Raw genomic sequence first — 12826 nt, 5'->3', positions numbered from 1 at the left:
ATCCACTATCTAAAGGACAAAGGATAAGTGTCTGATCGAAGGGGGTCCGACCGCTGGGACTCCGCCATTTCTTGTACTGCACCCCAGCTCTCCACATGAACGGAGCTGTGTCAATCACAGCACGAGATGCTGATCGACAAAACCCCTCCATCCATCACTATGGGAGAGCTGAAAATACAGCGTTGAGTATTTCTGGTTCTCACATGTAGATAAATGGAAGGACAGGTTGACCACCCCCTTCGTGCCGGGGTCAACAGTCTCTTTGCATGGAGCAGAGATCACTCAGTGCATGAGTAGAGCTTGGTGCTTCTCGGCCTTTTGGCTAAGGTCAAGTGTAGTATCTGTTCTTATCAGTTTTCATGCCGGTGGTACACTACGCCGGTATGGTGCTGGTGGGGATGGGTGCTGCATGGAGGATGCAGGTGTACCAGGGCTTTCCGGGGCTGGTTCTGAGGAATCAGCTCGACGGCTGCCCCGATGTGACCTGTTCCCTCCGGGTCTCGCCATGAGGCTGAGTGGGTCTAGAGCCGAGGTACTTTTGTGCCTCGGGGAGTGGTGACCCCGAGGTGCCGAAACTCACTCGGAGGAAGGACTCACTGAGTTGAAGCACGGGCACCATAATCTCTTCACCTTGTGGCACTCACCTCTTGATTCCCGGCCTTCTGGCTAGGATCAGAGAAACTTTTTTATAGATCCGGCCGGATGTCCGGGCAGTATATCTGCACACATTCACTTATTTATTTCTTTTTGTCTCACTGTGTCACTTTTTGCGTGTTGTGTGTTCACAAGATTTGTCAGAATGCGGTAGCCCTTCTGGGTGTCCCTCCTGGCGGTCTAAGGGAGGTGTGTGTGGCCATTAGGTTCCGCACCTCCCTGCAAACACCCCGGGTACTCCTGCTTAGGCAGGGTACCTACCGTTATCGGCTCTGCGGGCAGATACCTTGGCTAACGCCAAGGGGGATGCCGGGAGCATTTGTGGTCCCCTAGTAGCTTTGGCGAAAAGGGACATCGAACCTGGAACCTCGCAGGTACCTTTTGGTCCGGAGGCGAAGGGTAAGGTTTGTTGGGGGGCCTCTCTCCTATCGGAGAAGGGCTTGCGATAGACTGCATCCTTTGTGCACGTTTTTTTTAGTGTAACACGTTTGCACTTTTTCTTGCACTTTGGGTGAATCGAGAGCACGTTCCTCGGCTTAAAAAAAAAAAAAAAAAAAAAAGAGCTTGGTGCTGGGCAGTAGATCATGGGGATTCCAGCGGTCGGACCCCTTAAAATCAGAAACTTATTCCCCAAATATTGTCAGTACCCCTTTAACTATTTTAGATCCAGAGGCGGCACTCTTAGCCAATCCCTGGTGTCTAAGGGGGCTAAAAGGCTTATCTGCTATATAAGAAAATATCAGCCTTAAAGGGGTTGTGCGCTGCCCTGCCTTTCGAAGCTCCGCATGCAGCGTCCGGAAGTTCATTACTCCGAACGCTGTGTGCGGGCTTCTGTGTTCGCGTCCGCCGGGCGTGACGTCACGCCCGCCCCCTCAACAAAAGTCTATGGGAAGGGGGCGCGACCGCTGGGTGACGTCACGCCCGGCGGCAGCGAACACGGAAGCCCGCACACAGCGTTCGGAGTAATGAACTTCCGGACGCTGCATGCAGAACTCCGAAAGGCCGGGTAGCGCACAACCCCTTTAATGTCCAATTACATGGGACAAAATATGTCCAAACAGGTCAACATAGCCCTGTGTAATCAACAAACACTTGTCTGATCAGGTTGTTTTGACCCATTAACCTGTTGGGGACCACGGGTGTATGAATACGCGCTTGCGTCCAGGTACTTAAGGACCAAGGGCGTGCCTGTACGCCCGGGGGAATTTCGATCCCCGCCGCTAGCCGGACGGGGATCGAAACGGGATGCCTGCTGAAATCATTCAGCAGGCATCCCGTGCAAATGCCTGGGGGGGGGGACCAAAGACCCCCATGTCGGCGATCAATTTAGATAGGCAATTGTCGGCGATCGGGTCTCTGATAACCCAATAGCCTGGAAAATAGGGATGATCAGAGCTGTCAGAGACAGCCCCAATCATCCTAAAGGATAGGAGCGAGGTGGCAGGGGTGCCACCTCCTCCTATCCACTGCAATTGGCCGATCAGTATTGATGTCGGGGCAGAGCGGGGGAAGATGGCGGCGATGTGTGGGGGGCCTGTGGATGCGCCGGGGACCGCCGGCGCCGGTTACCTGGCTTCACGCGGGGACCAGGGACCATGGCTGACAGGAGGCGCAGGCAAGTGGATGCAGCAGCGGCGGTTTCCCAGATGCAGCAGTGAACATTGCTGTAAAGTGATCTTCACTGCTGTATCTAGAAGTTTCAAAACTACAACTCCCAGCATGCGCAGACAACCTTTGGCTGTTTGAGCATGCTGGGAGTTGTAGTTTTGCAACATCTGGAGAGCCACAGTTTGGAGACCACTGTCCTTCCAGATGTTGCAAAACTACAACTCTCAGCATGCCCAGACTGTCCAGGCATGTTGGGAGTTGTAGTTTTGCAACATCTGGAAGGGCACTGTTTGGAGACCACCATACAGTGGTGTCCAAACTGTAGCGCTCCAGATGTCAATTCAAAGCATGCTGAGACTGTCCAGGCTTGCTGGGATTTGTAGTTCGGCAACATCTGGCCCTTCAGATGTTGCCAAACTACAACTCCCAGCATGCCTGGGCAGTCTGGGCATACTTGGAGTTGAAGTCTTGCAACATCTGGAGGGCTACAGTTTGGAGACCACTATACAGCGGTCTCCAAATTGTTCTCCTCAAGTTGTTGCATAGCTACAACTCCCAACATGCCCTTCGGCTGTCTGGGCATGCTGGGAGTTGTAGTATTGCAACAACTGGAGACACACTGGTTGGGAAACATTGTCTGTTTCCTAACTCAGTGTTTCCCAACCCATGTGCCTCCTGCTGTTGCAAAACTATAACTCCCAGCATGCACTGCCACAGCTGGAGGCACATGGGTTGGAAAACACTGAGTTAGGAAACAGACAGTGGTGCGGAAAACTGCGGTAGTCTGTTACCTAACTCTGTTGCATAACTACAACTCCCAGCATGCACGGTCTGGCAGTATATGCTGGGAGTTGTAAATTCCCCCCCACGTGAATGTATAGGGTACATTCACATGGGCGGGGGTTTACAGCAAGTTTCCCGCTTCAAGTTTGAGATGCGGCTAATTTTCCATGGCAGTGGGAAACACACTGTAAACCCTGACCCTTGTGAATGTGCCCTAGAAACACTACACCAACCCTAAATAAAGAGTAAAACACTACATATACACTACACCCTTACACTGTTGCCGCCCCCCCCCCCCCCCCCAAATAAAAATGGAAAACGTCTTGCACGTCAGTTTTTCCAAAACGGAGCCTCCAGCTGTTGCAAAATAACATCTCCCAGTATTGCCGGACAGCCATTGACCGTCCAGGCATGTGGTGAGTTTTGCAACAGCTGGAGGCACACTGTTTGGGGAAAACTGACATACAGTATTTTTGGTGGAGGAGGCAAGTGAAACGCTTGCATATGGGTACACCCCCATAAAAATCCCTAATTTAGGCCTCAAATGCACATGGCATTCTCTCACTTCAGAGACATGTCTTATTTCAAGGCAAAAGTTTAGGGCCACATATGGGGTACCTCCGTACTCGGGAGAAATTGCGCTACAAATTTTAGGGGGCTTTTACCCTTTCTGAAAAGGTAAAGTTGGGGGCTACACCAGCATGTTAGTGTAAAAATTTTTTTAATTATTTACACTAACATGCTGGTGTTGCCCCATACTTTTCATTTTCATAAGAGGTAAAAGGAAATAAAGACCCACAGAATTTGTAAAGCAATTTCTTCCAAGGACGGAAATACCCCATATGTGGGCGTAAAATTCTCTGTGGGCGCACAACAAGGCTCAGGAGTGAGAGCGCACTATGTACATTTGAGGCCTAAACTGGTGATTTGCACAGGGGTGGCTGATATTACAGCGATTCTGACATAAACGCAAAAAAAAATACCCACATGTGACCCCATTTTGGAGACTACACCCCTCACGGAACATGACAAGGGGTATAGTGAGCATTTACAGCCCACTGTTACAAAGATCTGTCAAACACCAGTGGTGTGTAAATGCTCACTGCACCCCTTGTTACATTCCTTGAGGGGTGTAGTTTCCCAAATAGTTGCCATCTGGGGTGTCTTTTGCTGTTCTGGCACCATTGGGGCTTCCTAAATGTGACATGCCCCCAAAAACCATTTCAGTAAAATTTGCTTTCCAAATGTCGCTCCCTTCCTTTTGAGCCCTCTAGTGCACCCACAGATCACTTTACATCCACATATAAGGTATTTCCTTACTCGAGAGAAATGGGGTTTAACATTTTGGGGGACATTTTCTCCTATTACACCTTGTGAAAATGAAACATTTGGGGTAAAATCAGCATTTTAGTAAAAAAATAAAATGTTTCATTTTCACGTCCAACTTCAACAAAAAGTTGTCAAACACCTGTGGGGTGTTAAGGCTCACTGTACCACTTGTTATGTTCCTTGAGGGGTGTAGTTTCCAAAATAGCATACCATGTGGGGTGTTTTTCGCTGTTCTGGCACCATAGGGGCTTCCTAATTGCAACATGCCCCCCAAAAACCATTTCAGCTAAATTTGCTCTCCAAAATCCCATTTTCGCTCCTTCTCTTCTGAGCCCTCTAGTGTGCCCAAAAAGCACTTTACATCCACATATGAAGTATTTCTTTACTCGAGAGAAATTGGGTTAAATATTTTGGTAGGCTTTTTCTCCCTTTACCCTTGTAAAAATAAAAAACATGGGTCTACAAGAACATGTTAGTGTAAAAAAAGAAGATTTAGAATTTTCGCCTCCACTTTGCTGCTATTCCTGTGATTAACAAACCTTCTGAATATCATTTTGAATACATTGAGGGGTGTAGTTTTCATAATGGGGTCCATTATGGGGTATTTCTAACATAAAGACCCTCAAATTCACTTAAAAACTGAACTGGTCCCTGGAAAATTCAGATTTTGAAATTTACTTGTAAAATTGGAAAATTGCTTTGAAGAATACTTTGAAGCCCTCTGATGTCTTGAAAAAGTAAAAACATGTCAACTTTATGATGCCAACATATAGTAGACATATTGTATTTGTGAATAAATATATAATTTATTTAGTATGTCTATTTTCCTTACAAGCAGAGAGCTTCAAATTTATAAAAATGCTAAATTTTCTAATTTTTCATGAAATTTTGTAAATTTTCACCAAGAAATTATGCAAGAAAATTTACCACTAACACAAAGTAGAATATGTCAAGAAAAAACAATCTCTGAATCAAATTCATAAGTACAAGCATCCCAGAGTTATTAATGCTTAAGGTGACAGTGGTCAGAATTGCAAAAAATGCTCTGGTCCTTAGGGTCAAAATGGGCTTGGTCCCCAAGGGGTTAAAGAATCATTGACGTTCCATCATTGGCGCAGATGTCCCCATGTAATTGGCTTGGAGCAAGGGTATGTAAACTTATGAGCACAACTGTATGTAGTTCTTTCCAGTCTGACCAAAGAGCTTTCTGCTGCCACCTCTGTCAGGAACTGTAAATCGCCATAGCAAACCTCTTCTGTTCTGGATAGTTCCTGACATGGAAAGAGGTGGCAGCAGAGATCACTGTGCTCAGGCTGGAAAGAACAACACAACTTCCTCTGTAGTATACAGCAGCTGATAAGTAGTGGAAGACTTAAGATTTTTAATTATACATAAAATCTGTATAACTTTCTGGCACCAGTTGATTTAAAAACCTTTTTTTTTTTTTTTTTTGCCTCCGGAGTACCCCTTTAACACTTGGAAAAATATCATGTTTTAACAAATTCTCTGTAAGATAATCAACAAAGTGGAGAATAATGTCATACTACAAAAGGATATGGGGAAGCTGGAAACTTTGGTAGAAAAATTGCAGATGAAGTCTAATGTGGATAAACGTTAAAGGAGTACGCCTGGATAACAAAACGTTTCCCCTATCCTAAGGATAGGGGATAAGTTTCAGATTGCGGGGGTCCAACCGCTGGGACCTCGGGATCTCCCACACGGGGCCCCCGGCAGTCAGCAACAAGGGGGCGTGTCCGACCACCGCATGATATGGGAGCCAACATGCCAACTCAATACATCTCTATGGGAGACCTGAAGAGCTGCATTCAGCAGTCCTTAGGATAGGGGATAAGTTTTCATATCCCGGAGTCCTCCTTTAAAGGAGATGTCCAATAGTGAAAAATCAGAAAATAAGTAGCTGCCACAGGTTAGACCTTGACTCCATGATGTCACCGCACTTTTCATTATATGTCTGCCCCATCCCGTTTGTATGCTATGCCACTGTGAAAATAGCAGCGCTTCCTGGTTATGGAGCCTCAGCTCCCATCATCCTCTTCACTCTGAAAAAAATGACTTCCTCTCAAGTCTGTAACATAATGTACACCCCCTAATACTGCCCATATCATGCCCTACTGTGCTAAATCTCTGCCCTTCTTATTGCTTACAGCTCCTCCCCTCCCACCCTGCTCTGTTTACACAGGACCTAACTTATCATGGGGAGATTTCAAGTTTGCACAGGGAAAGCACTGAGCAGGAGATGTGAGAGGAGACATACTGTACTGCACGGGCTGGGGATTATTTCTATATGTGAGGAGACATACTGCACTGTACGGGCTGGGGATGATTTCTATATGTGAGGAGACTGTCACGATTCGGCTGGCAGGAGGTGGATCCTCTGTGCCAGAGAGGGATTGGCGTGGACCGTGCTAGTGGACCGGTTCTAAGTCACTACTGGTATTCACCAGAGCCCGCCGCAAAGCGGGATGGTCTTGCAGCGGCGGTAGTAACCAGGTCGTATCCACTAGCAACGGCTCAACCTCTCTGACTGCTGAAGATAGGCGCGGTACAAGGGAGTAGACAAGAGCAAGGTCGGACGTAGCAGAAGGTCGGGGCAGGCAGCAAGGATCGTAGTCAGGGGCAACGGCAGGAGGTCTGGAACACAGGCTAGGAACACACAAGGAAACGCTTTCACTGGCACAATGGCAACAAGATCCGGCGAGGGAGTGCAGGGGAAGTGAGGTATACATAGGGAGTGCACAGGTGAACACACTAATTAGAACAACTGCGCCAATCAGTGGCACAGTGGCCCTTTAAATCGCAGAGACCTAGGGAGCGGGGCCGCGCACGCCGGGACAGGACCGACGGAGAGCGAGTCAGGTACGGGAGCCGGGGTGCGCATCGCGAGCGGGCGCCACCCGCATCGCGAATCGCATCCCGGCTGGAGGCGGTATCGCAGCGCACCCGGTCAGTGGATCTGACCGGGGCGCTGCAGTAGCGAGGATGTGGCGAGCGCTCCGGGGAGGAGCGGGGACCCGGAGCGCTCGGCGTAACAGTACCCCCCCCCTTGGGTCTCCCCCTCTTCTTGGAGCCTGAGAACCTGAGGACCAGACTTTTGTCTAGGATGTTGTCCTCAGGTTCCCAGGATCTCTCTTCAGGACCACAGCCCTCCCAATCGACCCAAAAATTTTTTTTCCCTCTGACCGTCTTGGAGGCCAGTATCTCCTTTACGGAGAAGATGTCAGAGGAACCGGAAACAGGAGTGGGAGAAACAAGTTTGGGAGAGAAACGGTTGATGATGAGTGTTTTAAGAAGAGAGACATGAAAGGCATTAGGAATACGAAGAGAAGGAGGAAGAAGTTTGTAAGAGACAGGATTAATTTGGCACAAGATTTTGAAGGACCAAGATAGCGTGGTCCCAGTTTGTAGCTGGGGACACGGAAGCGGACATATTTAGCGGAGAGCCATACCTTGTCTCCGGGAGAAAAAATGGGGGGAGCTCTTCTTTTCTTATCGGCAAACTTTTTCATGCGAGATGAAGCCTGTAAAAGAGAATTTTGGGTCTCTTTCCATATGGTGGAAAGATCACGAGTCACTTCATCCACAGCGGGCAAACCAGAGGGCAAGGGAGTAGGGAGGGGGGGAAGAGGGTGACGGCCGTACACCACGAAAAATGGGGATTTAGAAGAAGATTCAGAGACTCTGAAGTTGTACGAGAATTCGGCCCATGGTAGAAGATCTGCCCAGTCATCCTGGCGGGAGGAAACAAAATGCCGTAAATAGTCACCCAGGACCTGGTTAATTCTTTCTACTTGCCCATTGGATTGAGGATGATAAGCAGAAGAGAAGTTTAATTTAATCTTGAGTTGTTTACAGAGAGCCCTCCAGAATTTTGACACGAATTGGACGCCTCTATCCGAGACGATCTGCGTGGGCAAACCGTGAAGACGAAAAATGTGTACAAAAAATTGTTTTGCCAACTGAGGCGCTGAAGGAAGACCAGGAAGAGGAATAAAATGTGCCATCTTGGAAAATCGATCAACGACCACCCAAACAACAGTGTTGCCACGGGATGGGGGTAAGTCTGTAATAAAGTCCATACCAATCAGAGACCAAGGCTGTTCGGGGACAGGCAGAGGATGAAGGAGACCAGCAGGCTTCTGGCGAGGAGTCTTATCCCGGGCACAGACAGTACAGGCCCGCACAAAATCAACAACATCCGTCTCCAGAGTCGGCCACCAATAGAAGCGAGAGATGAGTTGCAAAGACTTTTTGATGCCCGCATGGCCAGCGAGGTGGGAGGAGTGACCCCATTTGAGAATCCCGAGACGTTGGCGTGGAGAAACGAAGGTCTTCCCTGGAGGAGTTTGCCTGATGGAGGCTGGAGAAGTGGAGATCAGACAGTCAGGAGGAATGATGTGTTGCGGAGAGACCTCTACTTCCGAAGCATCCGAGGAACGAGAGAGAGCATCGGCCCTAATGTTCTTGTCGGCAGGGCGAAAATGAATTTCAAAGTTAAAACGGGCAAAGAACAAAGACCACCTGGCCTGGCGAGGATTCAGCCGTTGGGCAGACTGGAGATAGGAGAGATTCTTCTGGTCGGTGTAAATGATAACTGGAAATTTTGATCCCTCCAGCAGATGCCTCCATTCCTCAAGTGCCAATTTAATGGCCAGTAGTTCTCGATCCCTAATGGAGTAGTTCCTCTCCGCCGGAGAGAAGGTCCTAGAAAAAAAACCACAAGTAACAGCATGCCCGGAAGAATTTTTTTGTAGAAGGACCGCTCCAGCTCCCACTGAGGAGGCATCAATCTCCAATAGGAAGGGTTTAGATGGGTCAGGTCTGGAGAGCACGGGAGCAGAAGAAAAGGCAGACTTGAGCCGTTTAAATGCGTCTTCCGCTTGAGGAGACCAGGACTTAGGATTGGCATTCTTCTTGGTTAAAGCCACGATAGGAGCCACAATGGTGGAAAAATGAGGAATAAATTGTCTGTAATAATTGGCGAACCCCAAAAAACGTTGGATAGCACGGAGTCCGGAGGGGCGTGGCCAATCTAAGACGGCAGAGAGTTTATCTGGGTCCATTTGTAGTCCCTGGCCAGAAACCAAGTATCCTAGGAAAGGAAGAGATTGACATTCAAACAGACATTTCTCCATTTTGGCATAAAGTTGATTGTCTCGAAGTCTCTGAAGAACCATGTGGACATGCTGGCGGTGTTCCTCTAAGTTGGCAGAAAAAATCAGAATATCGTCCAGATACACAACAACACAGGAATATAAGAGATCACGAAAAATTTCATTAACAAAGTCTTGGAAGACGGCAGGGGCGTTGCACAGGCCAAAGGGCATGACCAGATACTCAAAGTGTCCATCTCTAGTGTTAAATGCAGTTTTCCATTCGTCCCCCTCCCTGATGCGGATGAGATTATAAGCACCTCTTAAGTCCAGTTTGGTAAAGATGTGGGCACCTTGAAGGCGATCAAAGAGTTCTGAGATAAGAGGTAGGGGTAGCGGTTCTTTACCGTGATTTTATTAAGTCCGCGGTAATCAATGCAAGGACGTAGGGAGCCATCTTTTTTGGACACAAAGAAAAATCCAGCTCCGGCAGGAGAGGAGGATTTGCGGATAAACCCCTTTTTTAAAAATTTTCCTGGATGTATTCAGACATAGCAAGAGTCTCTGGGGCGGACAGAGGATAAATTCTGCCCCGGGGTGGAGTAGTGCCCGGGAGGAGGTCAATAGGACAGTCATAAGGCCTGTGAGGAGGTAAAGTCTCAGCTTGTTTTTTGCAAAATACGTCAGCATAGTCCATATAAGCCTTAGGGAGACCGGTTACAGGGGGAACCACAGGGTCACGGCAGGGAGTACTGGGAACCGGTTTAAGACAGTCCTTGAAACAAGAAGTACCCCAGCTCTTGATCTCTCCTGTGGACCAATCAAGGGTTGGGGAATGGCGTTGAAGCCACGGTAGTCCAAGGAGAATTTCGGAAGTGCAATTGGAGAGGACCAAAAACTCAATTTTTTCGTGATGAGGTCCGATGCACATTAGGAGGGGCTCCGTGCGGTAACGTACGGTACAGTCCAATCTTTCATTGTTAACACAATTGATGTAGAGGGGTCTGGCGAGACTGGTCACCGGGATGTTGAACCTGTTGATGAGAGAGGCCAAAATAAAATTTCCTGCAGATCCGGAATCCAAGAAGGCCATGGTAGAGAAGGAGAAGGTAGAGGCAGATATCCGCACAGGCACAGTAAGGCGTGGAGAAGCAGAGTTGACATCAAGAACTGTCTCACCTTTGTGCGGAGTCAGCGTACGTCTTTCCAGGCGGGGAGGACGGATAGGACAATCCTTCAGGAAGTGTTCGGTACCGGCACAGTACAGGCAAAGATTCTCCATGCGGCGTCGTGTCCCCTCTTGAGGTGTCAAGCGAGACCGGTCAACTTGCATAGCCTCCACGGCGGAAGGCACAGGAACGGATTGCAGAGGACCAGAGGAGAGAGGAGCCGGGGAGAAAAAACGCCTCGTGTGAACAAAGTCCATATCCTGGCGGAGCTCCTGACGCCTTTCGGAAAAACGCATGTCAATGCGAGTGGCTAGATGAATGAGTTCATGCAGGTTAGCAGGAATTTCTCGTGCGGCCAGAACATCTTTAATGTTGCTGGATAGGCCTTTTTTAAAGGTCGCGCAGAGGGCCTCATTATTCCAGGATAATTTGGAAGCAAGAGTACGGAATTGTATGGCGTACTCGCCAACGGAAGAATTACCCTGGACCAGGTTCAGCAGGGCAGTCTCAGCAGAAGAGGCTCAGGCAGGTTCCTCAAAGACACTTCGAATTTCCGAGAAGAAGGAGTGTACAGAGGCAGTGACGGGGTCATTGCGGTCCCAGAGCGGTGTGGCCCATGACAGAGCTTTCCCAGACAGAAGGCTGACTACGAAAGCCACCTTAGACCTTTCAGTAGGAAACTGGTCCGACATCATCTCCAAGTGCAGGGAACATTGCGAAAGAAAGCCACGGCAAAACTTAGAGTCCCCATCAAATTTATCCGGCAAGGATAGTCGTAGGCCGGAAGCGGCCACTCGCTGCGGAAGAGGTGCAGGAGCTGGCGGAGGAGATGATTGCTGGAGCTGCTGTAGCATCACGGTCAGTTGAGACAGCTGGTGGCCTTGTTGCGCTATCTGTTGCGACTGCTGGGCGACCACCGTGGTGAAGTCGGCGACAACTGGCAGTGGAACTTCAGCGGGATCCATGGCCGGATCTACTGTCACGATTCGGCTGGCAGGAGGTGGATCCTCTGTGCCAGAGAGGGATTGGCGTGGACCGTGCTAGTGGACCGGTTCTAAGTCACTACTGGTATTCACCAGAGCCCGCCGCAAAGCGGGATGGTCTTGCAGCGGCGGTAGTAACCAGGTCGTATCCACTAGCAACGGCTCAACCTCTCTGACTGCTGAAGATAGGCACGGTACAAGGGAGTAGACAAGAGCAAGGTCGGACGTAGCAGAAGGTCGGGGCAGGCAGCAAGGATCGTAGTCAGGGGCAACGGCAGGAGGTCTGGAACACAGGCTAGGAACACACAAGGAAACGCTTTCACTGGCACAATGGCAACAAGATCCGGCGAGGGAGTGCAGGGGAAGTGAGGTATACATAGGGAGTGCACAGGTGAACACACTAATTAGAACAACTGCGCCAATCAGTGGCGCAGTGGCCCTTTAAATCGCAGAGACCCGGCGCGCGCGCGCCCTAGGGAGCGGGGCCGCGCGCGCCGGGACAGGACCGACGGAGAGCGAGTCAGGTACGGGAGCCGGGGTGCGCATCGCGAGCGGGCGCCACCCGCATCGCGAATCGCATCCCGGCTGGAGGCGGTATCGCAGCGCACCCGGTCAGTGGATCTGACCGGGGCGCTGCAGTAGCGAGGATGTGGCGAGCGCTCCGGGGAGGAGCGGGGACCCGGAGCGCTCGGCGTAACAGAGACATATTACACTGCACGGACTGGGGATGATTTCTATATGTGAGGAGACATATTACACTGCAGGGGCTTGTGGTTGATTTCTATATTTGAGGGGACATACTGCACTGCATGGGCTGGAGATGATTTCTATATGTGAAGAGACATATTGCACTGCACGGGCTGGGGATGATTTCTATATGTGAGGAGACATACTGCACTGCACGGGCTGGGGATGATTTCTATATGTGAGGAGACATACTGTACTGCACGGAGTGGGAATGATTTCTATATGTGAGGAGACATACTGCACTGCACGGGCTGGGGATGATTTCTATATGTGAGGAGACATATTGCACTGCACGGGCTGGGGATGATTTCTATATGTGAGGAGACATACTGCACTGCACGGGCTGGGGATGATTTCTATATGTGAGGAGACATATTACACTGCAGGGGCTGGGGATGATATCTATATGTGAGGAGACATACTGCACTGCAGGGGCTGGGGA

General features: G+C 49.5%; 1 pseudogene; it reads left to right on the top strand.

Moving 5' to 3' along the window:
* Positions 1-302: 302 nt before the first annotated feature.
* Positions 303-439, top strand: LOC130274717 (U2 spliceosomal RNA; annotated as a pseudogene).
* The last annotated feature ends 12387 nt before the right edge of the window (positions 440-12826 follow it).

The sequence above is a fragment of the Hyla sarda genome, chromosome 5 (assembly GCF_029499605.1).
Source record: "Hyla sarda isolate aHylSar1 chromosome 5, aHylSar1.hap1, whole genome shotgun sequence".
NCBI lineage: Eukaryota > Metazoa > Chordata > Amphibia > Anura > Hylidae > Hyla > Hyla sarda.
Note: the sequence above shows the minus strand (reverse complement) of the source record. Positions and strands in the feature narration are given on the sequence as shown.